Source organism: Staurois parvus, unplaced genomic scaffold (assembly GCF_062004578.1).
Source record: "Staurois parvus isolate SC_StPar_1 unplaced genomic scaffold, SC_StPar_1.0 ptg000019l, whole genome shotgun sequence".
NCBI classification, from domain to species: domain Eukaryota; kingdom Metazoa; phylum Chordata; class Amphibia; order Anura; family Ranidae; genus Staurois; species Staurois parvus.
Genome location: NW_028317815.1, coordinates 2,677,024 through 2,697,334, shown reverse-complemented (window position 1 = coordinate 2,697,334; position 20,311 = coordinate 2,677,024).

Sequence of the window (20,311 nt, the reverse complement as noted above, 5' to 3'; positions counted from 1 at the left end):
TTTTTACCATAGCCAAATGATGCCACCTAGTGGAAATTGTTATGGAACACTACATTCTACTTGCATTGAAGGAATCATAAAAAGGGTTTCAAACAGGAAGGATTTTGTGCATACATTTGAAGATATTAAAAATAAAATACTGAAGAAACTTCTCTGTCAGTGCGCAACTCAAATCAACTAGTCAAAACAAATTATTTCTCTGACAGGTCTACATGAACCTGAAATTTGCCAGCCCATTTTAATGCACTCACTTAAAGAAGAATTCCAGGTATAGATACAGTATTTTATACATTTATTTATTTATTTCAGGTACTTATATAGCACCATCAATTATTACAGCACTTTACATATAAATTGTACATTCACATCAGTCCCTAACCCTCAAGGGGTGTTACAATCTTAGGTCCCTAGCTCACATTCATACATACACATACTAGGGCCAATTTAGACAGGATCCAATTAACCTACCAGCATGTCTTTGGAGTGTGGAGGGAGGCCGGGGTAACCAAAGGAAACCCACGCAGGCACAGGCTGAGCATGAAAACTCCAGGCAGGTGGTGCCGTGGTGGGGATTTGAACCAATGACCCTAGTGCTGCCAGTTGGAAGTGCTAAACATTTTGCCACTGTGCTACCCCACTACATAGTTACATCAGTGCAGCTTGGGCCAATGTCACTATTTATATACCATACTTGGAACATGCCTCAAAAGATGGAAATTACTGAAGTAGACACCACTACTCCCAGTTATCTCCACTTCCTTCCAGATCCTGTACCAATTGTCTGGGGTGGCAATGTCCTGTGGAGAGGTGTCATGCTTTCCACATTTTCCAATCAGATATTGCTTTGCATTCATTCAGAAAATAAATGGTACTTGTGCCGTTCGGCTGGCAATTTTGGATTTTTTGGTAAAAACCACAAATGCAGAAAAATGCGGCTAAACGCTAATGCGAAATGCTAAAAAAAATACTGAAAAACTAGTGTTTTTAACGTGAATTTACACAGCTAACGCTACCAGCATTATTAAAATGCCCAGTGTGCATGGAGCATTATGTCCAGAATGCAGCAAGGCAGCTTCTTGGCATGGGACCCAGAAGCATTTGGAAATCACAGGACTAGCGGTGTCTTCTTCAGTGATTTCCAGCTTCTAGGAGGATCACTCAGGAATGGTATATACATAGTTACATTGGTCCAAGCTGGACAAATGCAATTATGTGCTGTATAAAATATCCATACCTGGAATTAATTTTTAAACCTGATCTCCAGCTTTTAGTGAGGTTTAAACAGTTTGTTTGGACCAAGTTGGTCCAAACAAACTATTGCCTTTAGTGCTAGATGTACAGCATAGTTGCCAACAGTCCTGAAATGCCCGGGACACTCACAGATTTTAGATTTTTGACATTTGTTACAGACAGTCCTTGTTCCGGGCTGACTCACGAAAAATGAGTTTTGTCACGGATAGGTCTATTTTGTCATGGACCGCCACGGTGGTCGGGCCATCTATTACAGTGTGTTAACTACTAGATTCTTCCCCCTTGCTCCCTGCGATCCTCTGCCCTTCCTCTATGTCCTCCCCCTGCCTGGGACTGCCAATCAGTGAGAGACAGGAAGTCAAGTGGCCATTTCTCCAATGCTGATTGGTTGTCACTGTGAGCGGGCATGGCCAGCCCAGGGGTGACGGTGCCAGCCCACCTTAGACTCAGTTTCGGAGAAGCATGTGACGTGCAAGGCAGAGGACCAGGCCCTGGACACACATCTGGACCACCAAGCAGAGAGAGAGCTGCAGGGACATCATGATGAGTAAGTTGATGACTTTTTGGGAGTGGCGGCTTAGGTATTTTTTTTTGGGGGGGGGAGCTGTAAGAGTGAGTAAATTTTTTTGGGGGGGAGGGGTTTGGGGTGGTGGAATCATGACCTGAGAGGAGCAAGTAGCATTGTTTCAGAGGGGGGCGGGGGAAGGTGGAGCAGCAGGTGGGAGTTGTCTTATTTGGATGTGATGAAGAATTGATTTTTTTTAGGGGGGGGGCAGTTTTGGGGGTAAATCATGGCCTGAGAGGCACAATCTTTTTTTTTTGGGGGGGGGGGGCAGTGCGTGGGAGTTGTCTCTTTTGGCTGTGATGGAGCAGTAATTGTTTTGGGGGGGTAATCATTCCCCAAAAAACGGAGACTCACTCCACCATCACAGCCAAATGCGACAACCTTCACCCATTGCCCCCTCCCAAAAAAAGCTCCCCCCCCAAAAAAAAAGACTCACTCTCACAGCCAATTGAGACAACCCTCACCGGCTGTTCCTCTATTACCCAACAAAAACATTTCTCCTCAGGTCATGATCCCCCCAAAAGAAACCCACCCAAACAAGACTCACTTTCACAGCCAAATGAGACAATTCCCACTTGCAGCCCCACAAAAAAAAAGCATTCTCCTCTCAGGCCATGATTATGGTGATTATGGCCTGACAGGAGGGAGTTTTTTTTGGGGGGGGGGAGCAGTGGGTGAGTATTGTCTCATTTGTCTCTGATGGAGGAGTGAGTCTCTGTGTTTTTTTTTGGGGGGGGTGGGGGAGTTTTATTTATTTTTTGGCAGGGGTTGATCATGGTCTGAGAGGAGCAATATTTTTTTTTTGAGGGGGGGGGGGAGCAACGGGTGAGGGTTGTCTCATTTGGCTGTGAAGGAGGAGTGAGTTTAACTTATTTTTTGGGGGGGTAATATGTCCCCCCCCAAAAAAAAAATCTCAGGTCATGATTTACCTCTCCAAGAAAAACAAAAAAAACCTCGCTCTCACAGCCAAATGAGACAATCCCCACCTGTAGCACACCCCCTAAAAAAACCTCTCTCCTCTCATGGCATGATTATGTTAAGAGAAGCTTTTTTTTTTGGGTTGGAGGAGCAGTGGGTGGGGATTGTCTCATTTGGCTGTGACGGAGCAGTGAGTCTCTGGTTTTTTTTGGGGGTAATCGTTACCCCCCCCCCAAAAAAAAAACAGATTCGCTCCTCCGTCACAGCCAAATGAGACAACCCTCACCTGCGGCCCACCCAAAAAATGTTGCTCCTCTCAGGTGATGCCCCCCCCAAAAAAAGACTCACTCTCACAGCCAAACAAGACAATTCTCACCTGCAGCCCGCCTAAAAAAAAAGAAGCATCTGTCAGCCTCTCATAGCATTTTACAGACTACCGGCAGCGCCATCAGAGCCAGCTGAGATAAACACCCAGTGTCTGAGGAAACTAGTCATAGGTGACAAAAGTATTATTAAAAGATGCTTTTTGCAGAAAAAGGGTTATAAATGGAATGAATATGAATGGCCAAAACACCATGGCCACATGTACCAGGGCTATATGCCCATTTTGCATAGGAACCTATACTGTTGTCACCTATAACAAGGGGTAAGCTCAGGCATGTTTGGATGCAAATTCGAAACCCACCAGAACTGTCCCGCTTATATATTATCAAAGCCAGCCAATCATAGGCTGCGAAGGCATAGTTGGCATCTGTCACGGATTACCGGGGACAGTCCCAATATTTTGAATGATGTCCCGCCACTGCTCAGTCCCAGACAGTGTCCCAGAAATCTGAGATCAGGGTAGGGACAGCCACAGATAGTGCTTCGTAATTCTGTGTGAGCCTAGGGCAGTGAAAAAAATGAAAAAGTTCCATTCCCTTCCTCTGGTGTTCCAAAGAGAGTCTCTCTCTCTCTCGTGTCCATAGTTATAGGCCTCTCTTCCATTAATTTTCATAGCGTATCTCTGATTGGTTGGAAGGTCTATTCCCTTTCATAATCGGCTAACTTCAAATCCCCTGTGTTTAGCATACACCAACCCCCTTTAAGGCACATCTTGGCACACCCTTTATGGAATTTAACCACTTCAATACCGGGCAATTTTACACCTTCCTGCCCAGGCCAGTTTTCAGGTTTCAGCGCTCTCACACTTTGAATGACAATTGCACGGTCATACAACACTGCACCCAAACTAAAATTTTATCATTTTCTTCACACAACTAGAGCTTTCTTTTGGTGGTATTTAATCATCGCTGGGGTTTTTATTTTTTGCTAAATTAACAAAAAAGACCGAAAATTTTGAAAAAAAAACACGTTTTTCTTTGTTTCTGTTGTAAAAGTTTGCAAATAAATAATTGTTCTTCATAAATTTAGGACGAGATGTATTCTACTACATGTATTTGGTGAAAATAACCCAAATTAGGATGTATTTTTTAGTTTGTAGGAAAGTTATAGAGTTCACAAACTATGGTGTAGATCTGAATATTGATCAATCCTGAAGTACTGATCTAATTTCTTGAGGTCCAAGAATGTCAGAATAGTACAGATATCCCCCAAATGACCACTTTTTGCAAAGTAGACAGTCCGACGTACTTCATAACAGGCATGGCGAGTTTTTTGAAGTCGTATTTTTTTTGTCATAATTTTTCGGAAAATGAAAAAATAAAAAAAATTATTTTCACTATTTTTTTTTTACATACTGTCACCAGTGCAGTACAGCGTCATCATATAACTGGCATGGCGGTGATCAGGGACACTGACTGGTGACAGTGTAAAAAAAATATTTTTTTAATTTTTTTTTATTTTAAATTTTTTATTAAATTTTTTTTATTTTTTTTAGATTTTTTTTCATATTTCACTATGTCCAAAGTAGTACAATGTTACCATAGTAACATTGTACTACTTTGGGGAAGTGATCAGTATTTTTTTTTTGCTTTGCTATAAGCAAGCATTTACCTGAATGACATTGATTCATTCAGGGTTTTTTTTTTTTTGTGCTTAGCTGTGATTTGGCCACAGCTAATCACATGACATGTGCATGTGATTAGCTGTGACCATTCACAGCTAGGCATTAGTATACAATGGATGGCATGAATGAAGCCATCCATTGTATACAACTGTCATGTGACCTGCTGTGATTGGTCACAGCAGGTCACATGGTACCGGCAATGGGGGGCGGTACTCAGATCTGTCATTGACCGTGTCCGAGGTACACGGCCGGTGACAGATCGCGAACTGCGCATTTGCGGGAGGACACCATATGGCGGCCTCCCGGAAAGGCAATGCATTTTTGCGGACGCCATTTGGCCATAGGCTGGGCGTCAAATGGTTAAGCAAGCCACTTCATGACCTTTTGCTGGGAAACTAAGTATTAATGAACGTCTGACCACCTTCATTGCATATCTAAATGAGATATCCTTTGAAGTGCATATTTGGGAAGCCAACAGGTCTGTCCCATTGTTAGATAAACTAACTCTGTTTGTCTGAAAGAGGATTCTCAGCAAAGACATCTGTTATACAGTAAAGAAGGTGTAATTAATAGAATATTCCCTTTGGCAACTGTGGTATCTATAGAAGAGGAATTTATGGGAAGACATATTGCACATCCGCACTAATAAAGTTCTAACTGAAATATATTCATAATACAATATTATTTACAGTTTTTAATGAAGATTTCACATAAACTCATTATCTAACAGGAAGCACATTCACTTCAATGGGCTGTCCTATGCGTGCTTGTCCCCAAATAGAAGCTCCTGCTCCTTTTTGGGTGACAAGCTTAGAACAGTTTTTAAACTCGGACCCTCTCCTATACTACACCTGCAGCCTCTGACGTTCTCCTGTACAACGCCTGCAGCCTTTGACCTTCTCTTGTACTCAGGGGCGTATTTACCACAAGGCAAACAAGGCATTTGCCTAGGGTGGCATTTTTCAGGGGGGCAGCTCTGCCCCCTGGAAGAATAAACACATGCTACATGGGGACCAGGTGGGATCCATGAGAGCCTGCGGGCTGCTTGACGGTGTGTGCAGAGCCTGACTCTCGTTCCTGGGGATGACTGGAACTATGAAGCTGAGTGTCTGTGAGTTTCTTTCTCTCTCAGCGATGGTAGTGGAAGGGGGGGGGGGGCGTGTTGGTTGGTGTCAGATGATTTTTGTGTTGCCTAGGGCAGCACAAAACCTAGATACACCACTGGAAGCAGGATAGGCTTCTTTAAAGAGAAGGTTTTCAGGGATCGTCTAAAGATGGATAGATTAGGAGATAGCCAGACAGATTGGGGTAGGAAGTTCCATAGGATTGGAGAAGCTCATGAAGTCCCGGAGGAGAACATGGGAGGAGGTGAGACGGGAACTAAAGAGCAGAAGGTCTTGGGAGGATGGAAGAGAGCGGTTTGGTCGATATTTTGAGATCAGGTTGGTGATGTAGCTGGGGGAAGAGTTGTGGATGGCTTTGTAAGTTGTTAATATTTTTTATTTTATTCATTGGGCAAGTAGAAGCCAGTGGAGGGATTGGCAGAGAGGGGTAGCAGACACTGAACGTTTGGCAAGGTGGATGAGCCTGGCAGCAGCATTCAGCATGGACTGGAGGGGGACAGCCTATGTAAAAGTAAGCCAATGAGGAGGGAGTTGCAGTAGTCGAGGCGAGAGATTACCAAGGAGTGAATTAGGAGCTTTCATTGGTTAAAAAAGGGCGAATTCTGGAGATGTTGTGGAGGTTGAGGCGGCATGATTTGGACAGGGATTCTATGTGGGCCTGAAAGGATAGTTCATAATCCAGTGTTACCCCTAGCACCCTGGCATGCAGGGATGGGTTGATAGTGGTGCTATTGATCCTGACCGAGAAATCAGGGGAAGAGGCACGTGAGGGAGGAATATTATGAGCTCAGTTTTGGATAGATTGAGATTTAGGAAGTTGTGTTACATCCAGCCTGATATGTCTGTTAGTAAATCGGTGATACGCAAGGAAGCTGACGGGGTGAGCTGAGGAGTAGAGAGATAGATTTGTGTGTCATCAGCATAGAAATGGTATTGGAAACCATGGGATGTTATCAGCTGAAGAAGTGTAGATCGAAAATAGGAAAGGTCCAAGGACAGAACCTTGGGGGGACCTCGACAGTAAGAGGACTGGGAGAGGAGGAAGTAGAGTTGTAAGTGACACTGAAGGTGTAGTGAGATAGATAAGATTCGAACCAACAGAGAGTACAGTCACGGAGACCAAGAAAATAGAGTTTTTTGAGGAGGAGGGGGTGGTCAACTGTGTCAAAGTGTATAAAAATGGTTGCAGTTCCTAAAATTTGTACTTGACATTAATGTTCACCCCTTGAATCAAAGCTGAAAGTCTACATTTCTAACCTAACTGCAGTGTTGTAGTTAGATTTTGTGCTGCCCTAGGCAACACAAAAAAAATTTGTGCCTCCCCCCCATAATGAAAGAGGATGGGCAGCGGTCACCGGCCCATCAGGCGAGGCAGCGGGCACCGAGTCATCTGGCACGACAGCGGGCACCGAGTCATCTGGCATGACAGCGGGCACCGAGCCATCAAGCTATATAGGATCATCAGGCTGGATTGGGTCATCAGGCTGGATCGGGTCATCAGGCTGGATCAGGTCATCAGGCTGGATCACGAACACCGGGTCATCAGGCTGGATCGGGTCATCAGGCTGGATCGGGTCATCAGGCTGGATCGGGTCATCGGGCCGGATCGGGTCATCAGGATGGATCGGGTCATTGGGCTGGATCACAAACACCAGGTCATCAGGCTGGATCAGGCCATCAGGCTGGATTGGGTCATCAGGCTGGATCGGGTCATCAGGCTGGATCGGGTCATCAGGCTGGATAGCGGGCACTAGATCGTCAGGCTGGGTAGGAACATCAGGCTGGGTAGGAACATCAGGCCGGGTAGGAACATCAGGCCGGGTAGTGTACACTGGGTCATCGGGCATCAGGGTATCAGGCTGAATTGCTAGCGCCGGTGCACCAGGCTGAACCACGGAAGGCGGGTTCTCAGACGGCAGGCTGACCATTTTGGATAATGGCAGGATGGTACTGGTTGGAAAGAATTTTCGCCTTTTCCTGGTTTTAGTTACTGGAGCACTGTAAGTAAGCGCAGGTTTGTAAATGGATAGAGCAGCTTTAGGCAGAGAAGAGCTGGGGGATGGAACAAAGGAGGGCGCAGTTGCTACAGAGGACATCTTTACAGGGTTAAAGGCAGGATAGGTGCAGCGAGTGAGAGCAGGGGACTGACATGTGGTAGCTAGCAGGGTATACTGGGCTGTCATTGGGGATGCTATCGGGAGTGCAGGAAGAAAGCTTTGAGCAGAGGAATGATGAGAAGCAAGACTGGTTTGTTGCAAGCTGACTGAGGCTGGGTGTAACAAGTCTGCCCAGGACTGTAGTATGGGTTGAACACAACTCCGCTTACACATAGCCTGTCTGACCAAAGACTGCACTGCGTCTATACACTCCACTAGCACATGAGATGGACAAGCTGCATAATGCTCATGGAAACAATCTGGATCCTCCTCCAACAACCATGCCAGCGATTCCACTTGATCTGCACTGAATGGGGGAAAAAGTCATCCCTGCTTTCAGAGGTACTAGCTGAAGTCAACTCCATACAAGCCTGAATTAATGGTTGCACCTCAGAGAACTCTGTGCCCTGATCTACCAGGGAATGCTCAACCCCTATGCATTCTAGCAGCTGATTCCTGGTATACTCCTGCAGAGTCTCATAGGCATATTCTTTGTCATCAAAGACTAGCAGACACAAGTATATAACCTCCTCCGGATGCATCCTTCACAAAAATAAGCCAAGATGGCTTCCCTGTGCAGCCACTTCTGGTCAGGAATGGCCTTGGCGTAATGTCAGGGCTCCCGTTAAGACCAGAGATGCGTGAACTGACACAGGGAAACGCAGGCTCAAGTATGGTGTAGCAATATAATTTATTAAGGGTTATACACAAATATAACGCACAATATAACAAAACCAAACCTCCAACTGATAACGGAATGTACACAGATAAGAGCAGTCAGGGCTTGCGAGGTGGAGTGGTCAGGCGGGCCGGGTCAGGAATCATCGGGCAGACATGACACAAAGAAGTAGGCAGAGCGTAGCCAGACGGGCCGGGTCAGGAACAATCAGGCAGACAAGGTACCAAAGGAGCAGGCTGGAGAGTGGTCAGGAATAGCCAAGGTCAGGACAGGCGGAGTTCATTCAGGGTCAAGATTAAGCAGAATCAGGAATCAGGCAGGAAGCAGACAGGATGCAGGTACAGGGGCTCATGGGAAACATATACCAAGGCACTGACTGCAGGTCTGGCCATTCCTTAAATACACTTCCTGCAATCAGCCTCAGGTGATGGCTGACTGCAGGAGTGAGCTTCTGGTTGCTGAGAGCACCCGCTGGCCAGCCCTGGTACTGCAGCCCACAAGGCAGGTGAGTCCCACCACCATTGGCAAGTCCATTCCTGACAGGGTGGTAATCATACTGTTTGTGTGCGCATTCCCATAAGATCTATCAGTGTATCATGAGCTGGATGGATGACAGAATGGAGAGCCCAGAGAACACATCACAGCTCACCTCCTCCAGGCTCTTTCCTCTCAGCCACCTTTCTCCCTGCTCCAGGCTGTCCCCTGGTCCCAGCTCTGAATGCAGGTGGGGGAAGAAGCTCAGCGGAGAGTGGCCATTCAGGAACACCAGGGCACCCCCTCCATCCGGCCAGGTCTGTCTCTCCCTCCAGCAGCAGAAAGCTGGCAGGAGGGAAAGGGGGAGAAATCTCAAACTGGCATTGAGCTGCTGGAGGGAGAGATATGCAGAGCATCCTTCTACAACTGCTCTCCCCCACCACACCGATCCTCCTGCTGTCCGAGCCACCTACAAGAGTACCAGTGGCACCCCTCTGATGGTGGCCATGCTTGGCTCTGCCTGCCGCTTCTGACCAGGTCCCTTCTTCCAGGGGCCTACCCCCCTAAAAATTGCTGCCCTAGGCAAACGCCTTGTTTGCCTTGTGGTAGGTAAGCCCCTGCCTAACTGTGTGTGTATATATATATATATATATATATATATATATATATATAGTATTAGACAGCCCATGGGTAGTAGAATATACACACACTAAAAGTAGAAAAATTGAATATCATGAGTGCTGCTCTGCCATGTTAAATTCAGTATTGCAATAGTGTCTATTCAAAGTATACAATACTTATATTCTGACAACCATTTCACAATAGCAGTGGTGACATTTGTAGTGCATGATTTGTAAACTGTATAAACTTGTTAAGCTAATGAGGTTTCCTCAAATTTAACAGTAAACTGTTGATGTTTTTCTCAGCTTAATGGATGCAAGCTGATAGCTGGTAAAATAGTGCTATGACTTATCATGTAGATGTGAAAGCATCAGCAATTAATTTAACACTGCTATTAAAAAAAAAACAATTGCAGAATAAAAGATGAATTAGTTAGTGACTATGTGCTGTGTTTTTGATTGGCACAGTGTGTGCCTGAAATGTGCGTTAATTAAAACCATTACATATTAACAGAATAAATGAGTATAGATCTCACTTCAGCAGGAATGTTGAATGTGGGCATGTATTGTAAAGCACTTTAAAACCCATTTGGTTTGGGGCATAATTATTTTATGAGGTATTTTATATTACAGTGTAAAAAAGCTACCTCAGCAGCTGCAAATTCCTAATTACTAAATGATGGAAGGACCCTTATTTCACTAATATATAAAAGAGTTTCATGTTGCTTTATTCAGTCATCGGTGGCATGCTTATTTAGTGACAAGTAACCTTGAGTAGCAAAAATTGTTTACCCTGTGTTCACCTAGATCTCATAATAATAATAATAACTTATAATAATATAATTTTATTATAATTTAGTGTTTTTTATATTATATTTTATATTGTTTATTCATTATAACTTATAATAATAATAATAACAATAATAATAACTTCATAATAACATTCAGTTATTTTATACATTTCTTTATTAACATTTACAGGGTTACAGACTGTTTTATACATTGTTTTAATTATTCACTTTAAATGTTTTTCCAAATTAACATTTAATAAATTAAGCATTCCTATCATTTAATATATAAAGCATGCTGGGCTTTCTAACAGGAAAGCATAGCACTGCCTGCATGTTTAGATGTACCCTATGTATAACTGATGTGAATGTACAATATATATGTACTGCGCTGCGTAAATTGAGGGCGCTATATAAGTACCTGTAATAAATAAATAAATAATAATTGACTAGGACAGACAGTTCTGTGTCTACTAGGTGTGTGTTTCCCCTCTATGACTTACTCTGCATCTTGTACAATTCAAACTCCTTACTGTCTTTTCCTATTTTACATTACAGCTGTTATCTGAGCTTCCAAAACACTGTTGGTCTCGCCAACGTCTGACTCCAAGTGGTAAACATGAATGTTTACCGGACTAAAAAAAAATCCAAAAAACACTATAAATTCCCTATCAAGGGTCTTTTCATAGATGAATTTTCTTATATCTCATATGATCATGAATAATGCTTTATAAACATTTCTCATGATAAACACTTCACATCTAATGAATTTGTTCCATGTCTGTGGAAAAGTGTTTCATTAAGAGCACTCAGCTGAATGGTATTACCGAATATCGAGTCCTGTTGCTGTGGATGCAGCAGTCCTCTTTCAAACACTTCTATCACCTTTCTAGCCCAATCTACTTATGCACATATTCCAGAAGGTTTGTTGCATTTGGAGACTATTAAATAGGCTGACTGCAGTTAATACAAGAAAACAAAAATGGAAATATGAAATTATTAAAACATCTTATAAATAAAATCTTCAGTTACAAATCACTGCAGTCTTACATATGGCAACAGCCATATTGCATCCTAAGAAACAGAATAATTGGATGATGTTGAGTGAATGAACTTAGGTTGGGTTTTCACTGCACCCAAAAAATGTACATATACTATTTGTTGTAACGCCGTGCACCGCAACATATGGTAGTGTGTTACTGTGGGCCACGGCATGTTACAATGCACACTTTGTAGCAATGTGGGTTTTCACTGTTACACTATGGTTATAACCATTGGTCCTGGTTAGATCGCTGAGGTGCCATTCATTCTTAACAGCACCTTGCTAACAAATGTGCATTATAACATGTCATGATGCTAAATAACACACTACCATGTGCATGGTGTTGTCATGATGCTAAATAACACACTACCATGTGCACGGTGTTACAGAAAATAGTGTATGCACATGTTTTGGTGCATTTTGGTGCAGTAGCCATCCCATATAAATGAGCAGGCTGCCTTAATGCACTTTACTACATGTGAGTTACCACTTAAACAGGTGAACAGTATTGAACGGTCTTTAATAGATAAAAATGAAAGAACCCCCAATAATTGACACAAATTTGCAAACCTAAGGGACATTCTGCAACATATAATAGATTTTCTGCCCTGAAAGTGGTTTCATATTGCGCTTTGTTTATAAAGAGCTCTAAAGTCCATGGGCAGCACTAAGCTGGCCATAGACATGGGATAGGTAGAAAAAATAGAAAAAGACTCCTGCGCTACTATCTATATAGGCTTATGCAGCCAGCACTAAATAGGTGTAACCTGGGCACCAAAAGGCTACAATGAATGTATAAGTAGTGCAGCTCTAAATGATATTAACACATATGTATAACTAAGACAGACATGGTGCAAGTACCAGATATATATCACCACATGCTAAACAAGTGCATATATCTCTTAAGGGATGTGGTAATAGCACATATATATATATATATATATATATATATAATAGGCAGATATGACCCCAATATTCAAATGGCCAGATTGTGCAATAGTCCTTAAGTAAATCAACTCATGCTCAACTGGTGCATAAACCACTTATGAATGTGTGGCATGCACAACACAAAACAGGCTAGTCCCCCAAAACTCGACAACTTTCCAACCGTATGGTCCAAGGACAGGTGACACTGCGTTCGGCTGGACTATAGATGTTATATGCCTGCTGTTCATTTTTGTTTGGGATGTGTTTGGAAAGCTATTGGCCCTAAGAAGCAGGAGTATTCAGGGGAGACCTTGGTTACAGAGGAGGAGAGAGTCCCACCACTACCAACAAGGAATCTATCCTTTGAAACAGCATTACTGCAAGGCTCATTGGCCCTGTGGGGCCTGGGCAGGAAGGTGAGGGGGCACCCCAGCCACTGAGGATTGTCACGTAATGGTCGCACACCTGCACGAAGAATATTTTTTCTATTTAAGGACACCTTGTTGTTTTGTGTTGTGCATGCCACACATTCATAAGTGGTTTATGCACCAGTTGAGCATGAGTTGATTCACTTAAGGACTATTGCACAATCTGGCCATTTGAATATTGGGGTCATATCTGTCTATTATATATATATACGTGCTATTACCACATCCCTTAAGATATATATGCACTTGTTTAGCATGTGGTGATATATATCTGGTATTTGCACCATGTCTGTCTTAGTTATACATATGTGTTAATATCATTTAGCGCTGCACTACTTATACATTCATTATAGACATGGGATAGGTGTCTCCTGCTCTACTAATTTCCAACAATTGTACCTGCATGCATCCTCATCCTCATTCTGTGTACTGTGAGGAATACAATTGATAAGTTGGAAAATATGTCTGATTACTCCCTCTTCCCTTCTCTTGGATGTTAACAGAGAGCCTTGGCTGAGCAAACCTTACAAATTAATGAAGCAAGGTATGCTGCTAATTCTATTACAAAGTGGGAGGAGGAGTATAAATATGAATTCATGGTCTAGTTTGGCCTTTTATAGATGTTTTATTGACAATATTTTTATTATGTGAAAAAGGGAATCAGATTATATGGAAGATCTATTAAAATAATATTTTTGACATTAGTTTTTCAGGGACATCGGATGACATTAGCTATCAGGGTGAAACTAAACTCTCGCATTCAAAAATTTCCTATTTTTAATCATTATCATGCTACCCTTAGTAAATAAATAGAAAGGTATATTACTTCCTATATGGAAGAAAAATATATTTGAAAAAAAATACATTTAAAATATACTGTATGTCTTTAAAAATACAAATCTACATTTTTGGAATGCATTTACAAATATATGTAAAGATATATGTTAAAATGACTTTTTATATGTTAAAACATCTGAAGAATATATTTTAAAAATATATATTTTTTAAAAATTATTTTTTAAATATGTTCTTCAGATTTTTGTTAACATATAAAAAAGTCATTTTAACATATAATTTTACATATATTTGTAAATACATTCCAAAAAATGTAGATTTGTATTTTTAAAGACATGAAGTGTATTTGAAATGTATTTTTAAAAATATTTTTCATAGGAGAATGGTGCTTGCCTGACTGCATTGTGCCAAGTGTAGAGTTTGGTGGAGGGGGGATTAGAGTGTGGGGTTGGTTTTCAGGGATTGGGATTGGCCCTTTAGTTCCAGTGAAGGGAACGCTTAAGGCACCAGCATACCAAGACATGTTGAACAATTTCATGCTCCCAACTTTGTGGGAACAGTTTGAAGACGGCCTCTTCCTGTTCCAACATGACTGCATACCAGTGTACAAAGCAAGGTCCATAAAGACATGAACGAGGGAGTTTGGGGTGGAGGAACTTGACTGGCCTGCACAGAGTCCTGACCTCAACCCGATAGAACACCTTTGGGATGAATTAGAGCAGAGACTGTGAACCAGGCCTTCTCATCTGACATCAGTGCCTTACCTCACAAATGCCCTTCTGGAAGAATGGTCAAACATTCCCATAGACACACTCCTAAACCTTGTGGACATCCTTCCCAGAAGAGTTAAAGCTATTATAGCTGCAAAGGGTGGGCCAACTCAATATCGAACCTCACTGACTTTTATGGTCTGTCACTGGCAGGACATCAAATCTCAATATTCTGGAGTGAATGGATAGTCCATCCAGCGGAATCAGGTTTTAAAGAATTGTTCTATGGTTTGAGGAGGCTGTAATGTCCTCCATGGCTTTGGTCTTGTTCACTTTACTGAGCCATACTCTGATTATGAGGGGGGAATCTGTAGAAGGGAATGAAGGTTTTCAGAAGATATATCAAGACTGAGCATTTATATTGTTTTGCCCAGGAGACAGAGGAGGAAGGCTGTGAGGTCTCCCAGTCAGATAACTGTCAGGTTGAACGACGTTTCACTCACCTTATCCTAAAAGTTCTGTAGTAGTGGACAACCAAAGGACACATGGAAAATAGATCACTTCTATTGTTGGCATCTTTAGCTGAAAGATGAGCACTGTGGGAAGATTTTGTGTAGGGTCTTTGTGACTTTATCCCATCATGAAACTAACTTAATCCTTTCTTGTATGTTGCTAGACAATGGCTCAGTATGTGTACAACGAAGGATCCAATCCTTTTATTGTTCAGAAAAGGTGAACCCCATATAATTTTCCCACTTTTTAAGGTACGAGGAGGTGAATTGATCCTGAGGATATGTGAGTATTGTATATGATTTAGAAAGTCTGTGTTGGAATGGGGAGAGCTTTGTACATAATTCTTCAAATGCAGTTATAGAGGAGGAAAGGCGACACTTTCCCCAGGTCAAGTCAGGAAGTGGTGAATTTGGAAGGCTCACCAAGAGGAGAAGAGGAAGTCTACCATTGTTTGAATTTCTGATATTGACCTAAGCCTGTTAGGTGTTAGGAAAATGTTTCAAGCAAAATCACATGTTATTAAGAAGGGTTGGAATCAGGGGCGGACTGACCATTCGAGCACTCGGGCACTGCCCAAGGGCCCGGGGTCAGTAGGGGGCCCCATGAAATGCCCCTGGTACCTTTTTATAGGCTTTTTTGGGTGTGCTTTGAGTGTTGGCAAGGACAGAGGGGCCCCATGATCCCCTATTGCCCGGGGGCCCCATGAGTTGTCAGTCCACCCCTGGTTGGAATGATTTATCAGATTGTCCTGCAGGAAATCAGGGATGTCCCATGATGGGGTCATGAGTGAAGGTGGGGGTTAATCAGGATAAAGCTCCTCTCTGATTGTGAGAGTGTGATAGTGTTGCTGATTAATGGGTGGGCTTGGCCAGACCATGGAATCTATTGTTTAAAGTGGTTGTAAACCTCAAACATGAAATATGAACATTTTTCAATCTTTACTATGTACTTGTCTCTATCCAGAACACTGAGAGTCATTTTTCATTGTTGTCTTCTGACAAGTTTTCCCGACACCAAGAGATAAAAGGGTGATGGGGAGGAGAGCTCCAGCACACAGCCTGTTATTCTTATTCTCAGCTCTGCATCGTTTCTGTGTGCGGTGAGGAGGTGGGTTGTCCCTTCCTTCCAATCAGCTCCCAGAGCTCTTGTACATTGTATAACTTCAGCTCCCTGACCTCTGATTTGTAGGTCTGTGAAAATTCTTCTTTATCACAAGGCTGTATATGGCTGCAGATAAACAGGTACAGCTTATGTAGGAGGATTTGTTTCACCTCTGTGTATCACCTGAGGCTTATCACTTCAGTGGGTATATGTAAGCGTTTACAACCACTTCAAACCAAGGTACACAGAGAAGTATTTCTGACACTACTTTAACTGAATTCATTAATTGTCAAGGTCATGAGCACACCACTAAAGGACTCTCATCATCTGTACTACCATTTATTTAAGAGGATCCAGGAATCTTAACCCTCCTTTCTGGACTGAGACAAACATGCATAATTCTATGGGATTACACCCAGAGGAAATGACTGAACTCTTTTCATATTTGTTTAAAAAATAAATATCTTCGGTATCCTAATAGGTAGTGCTTGGAGAAGATACAGCCTGGGTAAGTCTTTAATTTTAAAGATGCTATTCCTCCCAAACCAAGAGATTGAGTCATTAGACTATTTTCAGATCTCTTGTTTAATTTTGGTGAAAATCATCAGGAAGTTTATGGCGAAGAACACGTAAGGTGCTCACTTCTGGTAGTGTTGCCCTTTTTTCTTCTCTTTTCTGGACAAAGCCTACCTAAGCATTATGTATTATTATTTGCAATACTAGTAGCATCCTGTATGTCAAATGTTTTTGTACAAAATATCAGGTCAAATTTTAAGAGGGATATTGGCTGAAAGCTGTCACATTGTGTTGAATCTTTTCTCACTTAGGTATAGCAGTGATAGTAGCTCTAAGAGTATAGGGGAAGAATTGATGACCATCATGGTTCGAGTTGAACACTTTTATGAAGAGACTTGATAACAAATGGAAGAAAGTTTTGTAATATAGCAAGGTGATACCATCTGGTCCAGGGGCTTTGTGTGGTTTATCCTCCTTTAGAATCACCTGTAACTCTTCCATGGAAATAGTTTGTCAAATCTTTGGCTCTCTTTTTCTCTAGTTCAGTGTTTCTCAAACCTTTTTCAGTCAAGATACCCTTTAAAATTATGCACAATCTCCAGGCACCCTTATTCTAAATGTAAAAAAGTAAGCTAATCATTTTACATAGTTTTACATATCACAGCAACATCCATACATGTAGGACGGCCAACATTAGAGGTGACTTATGAGGTGATATTGTTACAAAGCAAATACACCTTTGCACACTGGCACTGACTACTATTCCAGTATTTCTTTTCTCCCTCAGTATACAAACAGAGAGGAGCAGGGCAGAGACAAACAATGATGTCCTCAGGTACTTGAAGTCTACCTTATCAGCCTATGATGTCATGGGTTGTTAGGACACCAGCAGTTGGCCTACAAGGTGCCCAAGGTTGTATTGCTGCACAATAAATACCTATGGCTTTGTGTAACATTAAGGAAGGCTTATTATTGGCAGACACATTTACAGGAATCTGTAAATGAAGACACAAGTCCCATCTACCACAGCGGCAAATAGCTTGTAGCTCTCAATGAAATGTGAGGGTGTTCATTGACCACATATCTGACCTCCTATTTCCACAGACATTCTAATAGCATTTGTCCAGGGTAAAATCCTTTTGCCTTCTTTTTTTTTTTCTTTACTATAGTACATTTTCTATATCCTACTCTAGTGTACTGTGTACTATGCCCACTTTAGATCAAGTACCATTAAAGTTTTCAAAGTTGATATCAATATCTTCATGTCTGTAGATGGCACTCTTGAATCTGGAATGAGTTTTGTCACACAGGGAGCACACAGTAAACTCATCAGAGTGGCTCAGCTATAAGTATTTGTTACCAGGTGTAACCAGTATATAATCTCCAAGGCTCAAAATTGACTTTGTTGAGGTCTTTCTAAAACAAATGTCTCTGATAAGAACTGACTCTTCTCTTTGTTTTAAACAGCAAATAAAATTTATGAGGTTGTAAAGGCAACTCACTGCATCATTTGTTAAAGTTACATTTTCAACCCCTTTAAAGAAAGCTGTGTTTGAAACCGATCCAATTCTTCACTGTTTCCAGGAGCAAGTGATTTGAATGCAATCAACTTTACATTGGTGAGAGGTGGTCAGTACAGTTCATATACAATAAGACATGCTTAGTAGGAGCAGAACACACTTTATAGAATTTGGCCACACGAATGGCCAATAACAGCTGAGCAAACAGCAGTTCTTTAAAGTAAAACCTTAACTCTGCTTACCTTTCTTCTAATTATCTTCAGGTATATTAGTGTATCTAGGACCAGGTGTGTTTTGTGGCAAACAATAAAAAAGGAAATACAAAATATAGTTGTTTTATTTTGATCCTGCTATCCCAACTTGCTGTCATTACACACAAAGTGTATCCAAGTTTATGTTAAGAGTAACACACAAAGTAAATCTAAGACATGGTAATTTATAACCCTTCATTTGGGGGCCTATTTATAAGATATTTGCTATGCAAATGATTTAGGAATTTGCACAGTCATCACAAATAATCCCCATAATATGTGTAACATGTTTACGTTCTATGACCATCAGCTTCATCTGGCAGCCATAAATCTGTATTTTCCTGAAATACTTAAATTAAAAAATACCGCATTATGGCCACTAAATGGAGCTGATGGTTATAAGACGTAATTGTGGAAAGTGTAAAAATAGCACTGGAGTGGAGTAAAATAGCACTGCAGTAAGGTTATTTTATTGGTATTGCTATTTTAAACTATTGATACAAATAATCTGGTTCCTGGGCAGGCAGCTTCTACACCCCAGAGCATATAACAAAAATGGTAACTGAAGCACCACATCACTGCCAAGAGGTCCAGATACAATTTTATTCCAATAAAAGTCCGGCCAAACTGATAAGAGGGCTCTCTCATTCACCTCCTTTACTGTTTTTTCCCCCCGAGATTGATGACAAGATATGACAGGACCTGTAGGAAGTCTTGGCCAGAGGAAGAAATTAATCTTGTGGTGAAGCAGAAGCTGAACAGCCGATGGACAATAGTGTAAATGGAAACCAGGCCGAGGTCAAGGTCAGTATCAAATGAGCAGGAGATGAACCCAAAAAATAAGCAAAATGTCAAGAAACAAGCCCAAGGTCAGGTACTGTAGGAATCAAAATCAGGCATAGTCAGAAGGCAAACTGGGTATAACACAGGAACAAGCAGAATCTGGTCATGGGTCACTCAGCAATGATCTTGAGCCTTGTAATGCTTTAATAGGTCACTGGGTACCAGAAGTCCTTAGTGTAAATGTACTGAAGTGTGCACGACCCTAATACTAGGCATAGGTCTATGGGTACTTCTATGCACATGTGTGGGCAAGAAGACAACCACAGTTTTGCTGACAGCACGGAACCATCCAAAGATTATCCAAAGCATTTTCAGGTCCAAAAGTGCCCAATTCATCAGCACTACAAAACATACAAGGACATCGCCATGTCAATACAATATACTTTTTTCTATGATTTAATATTATTATTGTTTTTACCCAACTGATGAACTGAAATTGTACATTTTATTATTCAGACTCTCTCATCTGTCTGAGATCCTTGTATATTGATTATCTATTCATTATTACCTGACATTCATTTCTATACATTTAATATTATTGGCTATAGGTTACTTGGTTTTAACTATGGCACTGAGGAGGGGATACTGTATTGATATTGTATTGATATGGAGATGTCCTTATGTTTTTTCTACCCTGATTAAAAAGAGTGTTTTTGGACTCCTGAAATGATTTGGATACTCTTTGGATTGTTCTTGGGACTTTTATTGGAATAAAGTAGTATCTTAAACCCTTAGCAATGGCGTGGCACTTCAGTTTCCAATTTAGTAAGAATATAAGAAGTAAACATATTACACAAATTATGGGGATCATTTGTAATGACTGCATGAAAGCTTGAGACATTTGCATAGTGATTTTTTTAAAACAAATATATCTTAGTATAAGGTTTAGTTTTAATCCCTTCAAGACCAGAGTTTATTGAAGCCTAGGTGCCCAGGACAAAATAGCTATATGACTTGAGGAAAATAACTCTATGACTAATTTGCCTACCTAAAAATTAGTCTATTGTTTTTAGAAACATATAAAGCTTAAATTTATTACACTGTTCTCATAAATACCCTGCTCACAATTTGTATTTTAAGCT